General features: G+C 45.6%; 1 pseudogene; it reads left to right on the top strand.

The window, feature by feature from the left end:
• Positions 1 to 6,678: 6,678 nt before the first annotated feature.
• On the top strand, positions 6,679 to 7,911 carry LOC127224809 (splicing factor 3B subunit 4-like; annotated as a pseudogene).
• The last annotated feature ends 2,156 nt before the right edge of the window (positions 7,912 to 10,067 follow it).

Genomic DNA, 10,067 nt, shown 5'->3' with positions numbered 1-10,067 from the left:
AGAGTTGTGCACCAGAAGATCGTTGCCTCGGCGCTGACCCAGAGAGACGGGGACTGCCTTTTATCAAACTGCAGGATGAAGGACTGACTTGCTACCCACATCAAGGCCAGACACTTAGCTTCCAAATGCCTCAGATGGAAAGGGCTTTTAACCACAGCTGCCTGAGAAGCTAAAGTAGGAGGATCACAAGTTCAATCTTTCTTTAAAAACAAATTTAATTAAACTTGATGCAAATCAGTAGCTTTATCACAAGAGAACCCAATGGCCTCAACTCCCAAATTTTTAGAACTTGTCTTAATTATTAAGCTCTGAAAAATCAAGATTCTCTATTGGAATCTATCTAATAAAGAACTGTATCCTTGCTTTGGCATCGTAGTCACCTAATAGTTTTCAGGCCTCTCTTTTGTGTGACTACAAGGGTGAATAATGAATCACACAGTTACTTCACCCCCAAATTTCCATAGCGATTGCAGTAAAATAGGCTCCTCTTTGGCTGAAGTTACTATTTCAGTGGTCAAACTATCTTTTATTTAATTACTGGCAGCCAGGGTGACTCAATCTTCACACTTCTAAAACTCTATTTAAGGTGACTGATTACTCCCCCACTCCCAAATAATCCTCCTAGCCCATAACCTTTATCTGGCTGGATAGTTGGAGATCTGTCTAGATTTCTTTTTAGTAAGTTTGCTGGCATACAAGGCAACACATACAACTCTGATGGTTCTGTTGGCCATTCCTACCTCTCAAACTGTATATTCCATGGTTCATTGCTTCCATCTTTTCTCCGGTTCTCATGAAAAATTGGTATGTGCTCAGGTGCCCATCATATGGCTCTATTAGTTTGCATATATCACTCTTTCCTAAAGTTTCTTTTGTCAGAGATCCACAAGATCATCTCTAAAGGAATATTACAGTCAGACTACTGCTGGCCCTGACTTTGACCATGACACTGCACAGAATCCAGCAAACAATCTGATGCTAGAATTCGGGAGGCCTTATCAGCCACAATTTGTGTCCTCCCACAACTCCAATTGGAGCACTTAAAATTATTTTATTTTGGGACCTAGAGAGATGGTTCAGTAGTTAAGATCACTAATTGTTTTTCTAGTGGACCTGGGTTCAATTTCCAGTACCCAAAGGGTGGCTCACAACTGTCTATAACTTGAGTTCCAAGGGATCCAATGTCCTCTTGTGATTTCTGCAAGCACCAGGTATGAACATAGTGCACAGACATACATGCAGACAAAACACCTACAAACATTAAAAAAAAAGTCTGAAAGTAGTAGTAAAATGAGCCTAAATAGCACGGCAGGGCCACACAATCAAGTGAAAATCTTCCATGTTCTATCATCTACTACTTTTGCTGCATTGCTTTTGTACATGTATCCTCTCTCTCTCTCTCACTTCTTCAGCCCGATCCTCATCATCTAAACTATAGTACCATTTCCTTAGCACATATATTTTTATTCATTTGGTCTGCCATTTATTCATTCTTTCCTTAATATCCATATCCATCAAACCATATCCCTGTCCATATCCAATATCTAGTCTAGGCATCCTAGCAGCCAAAGACTATATGAGATAGTCAAGCCCTTGGGAAATAAGGCTGTGCTTACAGTCCTGGTTGTTTGGCCTCCACAGTCAGCAAGTATCTCCTGCAATTGACGTAAAGCTAATGACAAACGTGAACCTCCCTTGCGCTGAAGCACTAGTGGTAAGTGGACTTGGACCCATGCTGCATTATATACACACTGGAGCAGAGTGAAGGAGGACATGCAGAGTCAGGAGAAGAGAACGCTTCTGCCACACAAGGTCCAGAGGTTGATGACTGCTCATCTCTTGGTTAAGAGAGTCTTTTAAGCTCAAGGGCTATACTTTAAAAAAGATTATTTTCTTGAAGAACATTTTTTTATGCTTTATCCTCCCTCTCCCAACTCCTCCCATATCCTACACACACATACACAGACACACACACTCTCTCTCTCTTTAAAAAGCAAACAAAGAAAAAAGAAACAACCCCTCCCAACGGAAATCAAAAGATACAAGCAAAAGATCAATAAGACAAGAAAAAAAAAAAATGTCCAAACAAAGCAACATGAGACAAAACATCTTGAAAAACACCTCTCACTTCATTTTGTGTTGGCCTTCTAGTGCTTGTCATGGGCCCTCACAATGTGTGCTTAATATTCCCAGTGAAGATCCCTTGGAGAAAGCTGACATTTCCTTCATCAGTGGCCATCACTTGTAGATAGGCTCTTGGTTAGTGGTGGAAGCACATGTCCACTTCCTCTTCCCAGTGCTAACACCCTGTCTAGCAGCCTTCAGACTTTAAGAAGTTAGCGATCTGGTTCCAACAGAAAACAGAAGGAAGAACATCCACACTAAGGTTATTGGAAGAAAACTGAATGAAAAGACGACATGCTTAGGGACAAAGGGAACCCTGGAGCTTTGGGGGAATCCATCACATATCTGTGTCTTCACAGGCGAGAGGAGGGAACAGCTTCAGAAATCAAAGACAATATTTGTAAGAAAGGATCAACTGATCAGAGTCCACCCTGTGAATCAGGCAGGATGTCTGTGCAAGCCTGAGAAGAGGGAGCTGAAGGGTCAATGTCTTATACTTCTACTTCTCCTGCTGCTGCTTCCCTTAGGCTGGGCTCCTCTGGGAGTCAAGAGGGAAGCCCTGCTCATTGCCATGACCCCTGCAGGCCTTTAGTCCGGGTGCAGGTGAGAACAGAGGCCTGGGGGGGGTAATCTGGACTGGTGTGGAAGTTTATTAACACAATAGTTATGACTTAATTGATAACAATTGTACAATTAGGTGACTGTAAGAGATAGGTGCTGTGGTACTTGGTATACATGTGGCCCTTCAAAAAACGCCTAGGTGGACTAATTCATTTGTTCTTGAGCAGGCACAGGAGGTAACACAATAATGATCCTATTTAACTGACTTGGAAACTCATCAAAAGACCTCAAACACTACCTGTAAGTGAGAGTATAAACCCCACCTGATGTTTGTAATTACAGATTCAGTGTTTATTGTCCACCTTACCCCAAATGGTGACTGCTGATTTAGATCTTAAATTAGTGATAAAATAGGGGAGTGACTGAGGTGTGGGATTGGACAGGAGCCATTTATTATCATCAAGGTCAAGCAAACACCCTCCAGTTAAAAGATGTTAAAGTATAACCCGAGAGAAGAGAGAGAGGGACAAGGGTGGGAGGAGGGGCTGTGAAGCCAACGGCACATAGAATACAGGCCAGATGTCTAATTATAGCTGACAAGGCCCTCATGATCTGGGCCTCTTTCCCTATGCCCCCCATGGGGCACTGTGTCCCAGCCAAAGTCAACTTTGTTTAGTTCTCTAAATAGCCCTCAGGTCTTTGCCCCAGCTGCTGCTTCTGCCTGGAACACTTTACCCTGTTTTCTATTCACCCATCTCAACTCCTGCTTTTCTAACTGGCAGGTCCTGGGGAGGGCCTTTCTTTCATCATTCCTCCTTCTCTCCTTCCTCTAGTAGGATGTATCTGGGTGCCTGCTGTACACAGATACTGTGAGAGCTGGCCCCGGGCCTGTAGAGTTCTCTGAGGAAACCGTTCCCCCACGTCCACGTGTAGGCTGGGTTTTTTTCCAGTGTGTTGGCATGACATCCTGGGCTTCTCTGATGGCAGCTTTCTTACTCTGTGCCCTGGCACCCTCGATATGCATCTGTCTCTGTTATATCATAAGCTCCAGAAGACAGAAGTATGTCTCTCTGTGTGGGTATTAGATTCCCATGTCACAATAACAAATTATCGTGACTCCACGGTTTAAAATTTACTATTTTGTGGTTATGTAGGTATATGTTTAACAGAAGTTCACTGAGCTAAAATGAAGACACCTAGAGGCTCTTGGAAGAAAAAAAAAAAAAAAAAAAAAAAAAGTCTTTCGTTTCCAACTATATACATAGTCTGTGGCCAGCAGTCCCTTCCGTCATCTGCAGAGTCATCCATGGCTACTAGCAATTGCTGTATGACATGACTCTGATGCTGACCTGTGTCTCTATCTTACACTTTTTAAATGCCATTAGGATCACCTAGATCAACCAGGCCAGTAACAATAATTTTAACTCTGGCTGCCATTTTAATCCCTTTTTGCTTACAGTTTCCATCTATTAGAACTGGTATATCTTTGGAGATCTGTCATTCTACTTACCATACTGTAGATCCCCAAAAGTGAGGAATATAGGCCAAATGTCTGAGTGTGTGGGACCTCCGGTATATGTTAATGTGTGATACTTAAGAATGATGGGTAGCTGGGTATTAGGGTTGTGACATGACTCTCTCTCTCTCTCTCTCTCTCTGTGTGTGTGTGTGTGTGTGTGTGTGTGTTGGAGTTACACAGTTTCTGACCTCATTGATGGAGTGCAGATGTGAGTAATATATGTTGGAAGCTTAGGGACCATCAGAAAAGGAAAATAGAAACATTCTATTTTCCTGAAAATAGTTTATTTACCATTTAGATACTCATGCTTCAGGACCTAGATTTCTGCACTCTCTAGTCACATGTGCTGTGGCCCATACTGAGAGTGAAAAGTGTCTTGCCAGGGTCAGGCAGTTCTGAGGATGGCTTGAATGAGTCAGCACACAGCTCGGGCATGCTTGTGCTGCCAGCATTGAGAAATCAATCACAGCACAGTTTCCTGTTGTTACTCTGAGGGCAACAGCTCCTGACACAGAATCTTTTCAATCCCCATCCCATTTCTTATCTAACTTCACAGATCTAAGAACAGTGGAACCTTTAAGTCATATGTAGCCTGCCCCCTTTTCACAGACAAGGTACTCCCCAGTAAGTGCAGACACTGCCCAGTGGGTGCAGACACTGCCCAGTGAGTGCAGACACTGCCCAGTGAGTCCAGATACTCCCCAGTGGGTGCAGACACTGCCCAGTGAGTGCAGACACTGCCCAGTGAGTGCAGACACTGCCCAGTGAGTGCAGACACTGCCCAGTAAGTGCAGACACTGCCCAGTGAGTCCAGATACTCCCCAGTGAGTCCAGATACTCCCCAGTGGGTGCAGAAGTGCAGATACTCTCCAGTGAGTGGTGGATCTGGGCAGGCTTCTATGATTATCAGAGCAGGGCAGCATCAGGGTCCCTACTGCAGTTCAGACTCATATAAGCTGACATTTTACTCTTGTCCCAGGTCCATGCTTCTGAACGATAAAGTCCAGGATGATACTTCTAAACGTCTAAATTCCTAAGAGAAGCCTCTCTCAAGGATTTCTACCCAACTTCCCACACAAAGAGCCAGACAGGACAGTCAAACTCTGGAGGCATTTGTGTCTTCTGTCCCCTTCTCTTGAAAGATAGCCTAAAGACCAGACCCAATAAGCAAGCAATGCTTATTGATTTGTGTTTATGTGACAAAACTCAGGGTCCTTCCAAATGTAGTCACCATGTTAGATGCCAGATATGCTAAAGAGAAACACACAGGCAGGGGTCCTTGCCCTCAGAGGGTCTAATAGTCAGGAAGCTTCCAGTTTTTTTCCCAGGTCCAGACAGTCCATGCTGTTTCATTTATTAATGAAGGAAGGAAGGAAGGAAGGAAGGAAGGAAGGAAGGAGACAAGAATAGATGGAGAAAGGAAGAGAGTGCGAGAGGAAGGCTGGGAGGGAGAGAGGGAGGGAGTGTGTTAGGACTAGAGTAAGTGTATGAGTATACAAGAAGAAAAGATCATGAAAGCAAGAGAAAGATAGACAGTTGGAGGCATACCAAGATGCAAAGGGAGAACAAGATGTTGAATGATCTAGAAATACAGGCAGAGCCTGACAAAAAAGACCTCCAGCCACAGGACCTTTTCTCCCTAAAAGAAAAGGATCGCACCTGCAGAAGGATTACACTGAGGCTCCCTCTGCCACACACAGGAGGAAGAGGCTGGAATGGAAGCTGAGAACACAGACCCCAGGGCTCCAGGAAGCCCTCCATGGTTTCTCTATAGTCCCTCATGAAGCCTGGAGGAAAAACTGGTCCAACTCCACATGAAGACTGCTTAAGCTTCACTCTTCCAGAAAGCCCTACCTACCTGCATCCTTAAATTGCAACTTGTCTCCCTTCCATGGAGAGGAAAAGCACTCCACAATTCTCCCCCACCCCCAACCCCTGTCTTCAGTCCATGCATCCCAGTCTTAACCGCGGGTATGTGTGTTGTCTTGGTAGTGTTAGCTGTGTGTCAACTGACACAAGACAGAGTCATTTGAAAGGAGGGAATCTCATGAGAAATGTTTTTATAAGTTCAGGCTGTAGGCAAGCCTGTAGAGCATTGTCTTAATCAGTGATAGATGTGGGAGGGCATAGCTCACTGAGAGTGGTGCCACTCCTGGGCTGGTGGTCCTGGGTGCTATGAGAAAGCAGATTGAGCAAGCCATGAGGAACACACCAGTAAGCGGCACCCCTCCATGGCCTCTGCATCAGCTCATCATGCCTCCAGATTCAGGCTCTATTAGACCTCCTGCCCTGACTGCCTTTGATGATGAATGGCTGTGTGATGGAAGTGCAAGTGAAATAAACCCTTTCCTTCCCAGTTGCTTTTGGTCATGGTGTTTCATTACAGCAATAGAAACTTTAACTAAGGAGGAGGTCAGAGGGTGGTGCTGATGCTTAGAGATGGCAGGAGCCTTTTTGCCATGGCTGCCTGACTGATGGAATGGAATCAGGATGCCTGGTGAGTGTACATGGGCGGTCTAGACGAGAACCTAAGTGAGCCATTGCTATGGGAGCTCTTCCTCCCATAGCCAGTGATCAACACCTACATGCCAAAGGATAGAGTCACTGGCCAGCACGAAGGCTATGGCTTTGTTGAGTTCTTGAGTGAGGAAGATGATCACTTTGGCATTAAAATTATGAACATGTTCAATCTCTATGAGAAGCTGATATGGGTGAACAAGGCTTCAGCTCACAACAAAAAGCTGGATGTAGGGGCCAGCATTTTCATTGGAAACCTGGACCCATAAATCGATGAGAAGCTGCTTTCAGTGCCTTTGGGGTCATCTTACAAACCCCCAAGATTATGCAGAACCCTGACACAGGCAACTCCAAGGGTCATGCCTTCATTAATTTTGCCTCATTTGATGCTTCGGATGAAGCAATTGAAGCCATAAATGGGCAGAGCCTGTGAACCGCCCTATCATTATGTCTTATACCTTCAAGAAGGACTCTAAAGGTGAGAGCCATGGCTCAGCAGCTGAATGACTTCTGGCAGCCCAGAACTCATTGTCCCAGGCTGACCACCCTCACCAGCTGTTTGCAGATGCACCCCCTCCACCCTCTGCCCCCAGTCCTGTGGTTCCATCCCTGGGTTCTGGGCTTCCTCCACCAGGCATGCCTCCTCCTGGCTCCTCTCCCCTCCTGAAACCCTCCCTCCTGGGATACCCCCAACCATGCCCCCACCACCTATGCCACCGGGGGCTTCAGGGTATGTCCCCCCCAGCAGCAGGAACCCCAGGAGTTGAGCATCCTGGTCATGGACATTCACATCCTCACCCATTCCCACCAGGTGGGATGCCCCATCCAGCGATGTCTCAGATGCAGCTATTGCCATCATGGCCCCCATGACCTAGGACATCCCCACGCTGGGCCTCCAGGCTCTGGAGGGCAGCTACACCCCCAGCCACCTCTTGGACCTCCTCCATCCCAGACCTCCTCCAATGGTCATGCCTTCTCCCCCCCCCCACCCCAGGGCCTCCTTTTGGATCTCCCAGGTCCCATGCCTCCACACAGTATGCATAGGCCTCCTCCAGTGATGCCCCCTCATGGATACACTGGTCTTCCAAGACCCCCTCCCTATGGCTACCAGGCCCTTGCCTCCATCCAGATCCACTTCATGACCCCCAATTCCACCTTGTGGTCCTCTTTGGGGCCTACTTCCTCAGTAAATTGCCATCCTTTGTCTCCCTCTTATATCCTCTCAGTATCTTTGTTTCTTGGACCAGGGTTGCTATAGCTTGTCATGGCTAATGTACTGACTCCTCTCACCAACTCTGTTCCCATTTCAGTGTCATTTTTTTTCCACGGGAGTTTTTCTTCATTTATGTTTTAAAATAGTGGTTTGGTACTAATTGTTTTACCAAACAATTATAGAGAAAATAAAATTGTACTTCTTGCTTAAAACAAAAGAAAGACAGAAACTTTAACTAAGACAACAATGGTCATATGTACATTCTGTGACATGGTAAAACATAGTAGGACTTCCCGCCCTACCCCACACAGGCCAAAAGCAGAAATGATTCACATATTGTCATTTGTTAAATCAATGCTTACTGAGTGCCTACTAAGTACCTGACATCATACTAAGTTTATGCTAGTAATTCTAACTTTGACTGGTAGAGCAGGTGCTCACAATCCTGTACTGCAAACAGAACAAGATGAACCCTAATGTATAAGCAAAGAGCTGAAACAGAGAAAGACCATGGATCTCATTAAGATTCAGAACTTCCTTGGGACTGCCCTTTAGTTTTCTCTTATGCCCACATCCTTCTCTGAATCTAGAATTCTTGCAGGACAACAATGTCATGAAGTCATTATTGTATCTTCAGTACCTCCACAATTCATAGCATACATTAGGTTCACGGAGAAGTGATTTGAATGAATAAATAAGGTTTGGGGTCTAAAGGTCTCAAGTCCTAGAGTCTTTACTATCTTGTTGCAGTCTTAGAAGAGGGACTGCTGCTCCCAACTCTATACACTCTTTGCCACCCTATTTCTGGACAAAATGTGTATCAGGAAGAAGTGGGATTGTCTTGGAGGCATACTGAAACTTCCTCAGGTATACCAGAATCTAGGTGAGGCCAATACAAGAAGTGGAGCAGACAAGACCTAAAATGAGCACCAGTTCAATTCTGCCCAGGGCAGGGACATGCCAATTCAGACATCGGTCCAGGTGGGCCTAATAGGTGCATGACAGGAGGTCCCAGGCAATGCCTGGCATCTGAAGTTAGGAGGTTTCCAAGATTCCCCTTTTGTTCCGTAAGGACTACTCTTAATTGAACACAACTGAAGCCCCAGCCCCGCCCAGTTCAGTCTTGGTCACCTCTACACTCATGTCACATCTCTGTCCATGATCTTCAAAGCAACACTAGGAGGTCACTTTTACTCTCATCACATCCAGTAGTTCCCAGAAGTACTGGTTTCCCTTAAAATCAAGCAAATAATGTCTCCCATGTCCATCTTCTGCCCTTCTGAGAGGCCAGGCTGTGTCAGGTAGAAGGAAGCAACTTCAGCTCTGACCTTGAAGGATATTGTAGGGCAGGTATGATGTTGAAGGCTGGATTGTGAGTAGAAACGTACACTGTGAGGGTGTGTGCGAGCATCTTCCAAAAGGCTAGGGGAATTTGGGAAAGCCTCATAAGTATGTGTGCATAGGAACTAGACTTTGAAGGTTAAGCAGATGTTTGTTTGCCTGCTGGAGAAGGGGCACAGAGCAACCAGAGTCAAGGGAGCTGCCTGAAGCATGAAGAGCATGGTGTGTATTTGAGAGAGTGACCAGCCATAAGGCTGTGCAAGTGGACCAGGCACTGTGTGGGAGAACAAGGCTGGGGCAGCCACACAGAAGGCGTGAGTGTGTTTTAGGATTTTCAGATTTCCTTCGGCACATCGCACTATAAGCAAAGACAATAGGGTCCCTAGTCACCCAGACTCCCAGTGAGTGCCAGGGAAAATGTTTAAGGTATCATTTTAACCTGAAGCAAATGTACCATCAGCGTTTTTATAAACCTCCAAGAAAGAAGAAACAAGAGCTGTTGAAATGTGAAAATAATTAGAGAGGCGGCTTTCCCAAGGAACAAACATGGCCCACGCTGCGCAGAGGAAAGAACAAACAAATTTAGGGCGGTTATGAAGCTGTAAAAATCCGTTTATTTCTGAAGAAAGAAATAACGTTGGAGCAAAGCCACCGAGTCTGCACAGCCATAAATCAGGGCCAGGGCTGCAGCGGTGAGGAAGGAGGAGTCAGCCTATAAATTCAGCTGCATTCCAGCTGTCCCTGGCGGCCTGGGAACCTGCTCTGCTTGGGTTCTGCAGCCCAAGATCACAG

The sequence above is a fragment of the Phodopus roborovskii genome, unplaced genomic scaffold, assembly GCF_943737965.1.
Source record: "Phodopus roborovskii unplaced genomic scaffold, PHOROB, whole genome shotgun sequence".
Taxonomy (NCBI): Eukaryota; Metazoa; Chordata; class Mammalia; order Rodentia; family Cricetidae; genus Phodopus; species Phodopus roborovskii.
The sequence above is the reverse complement of the archived record's forward strand: the minus strand, read 5'-3'. Positions and strand labels throughout refer to the sequence as shown.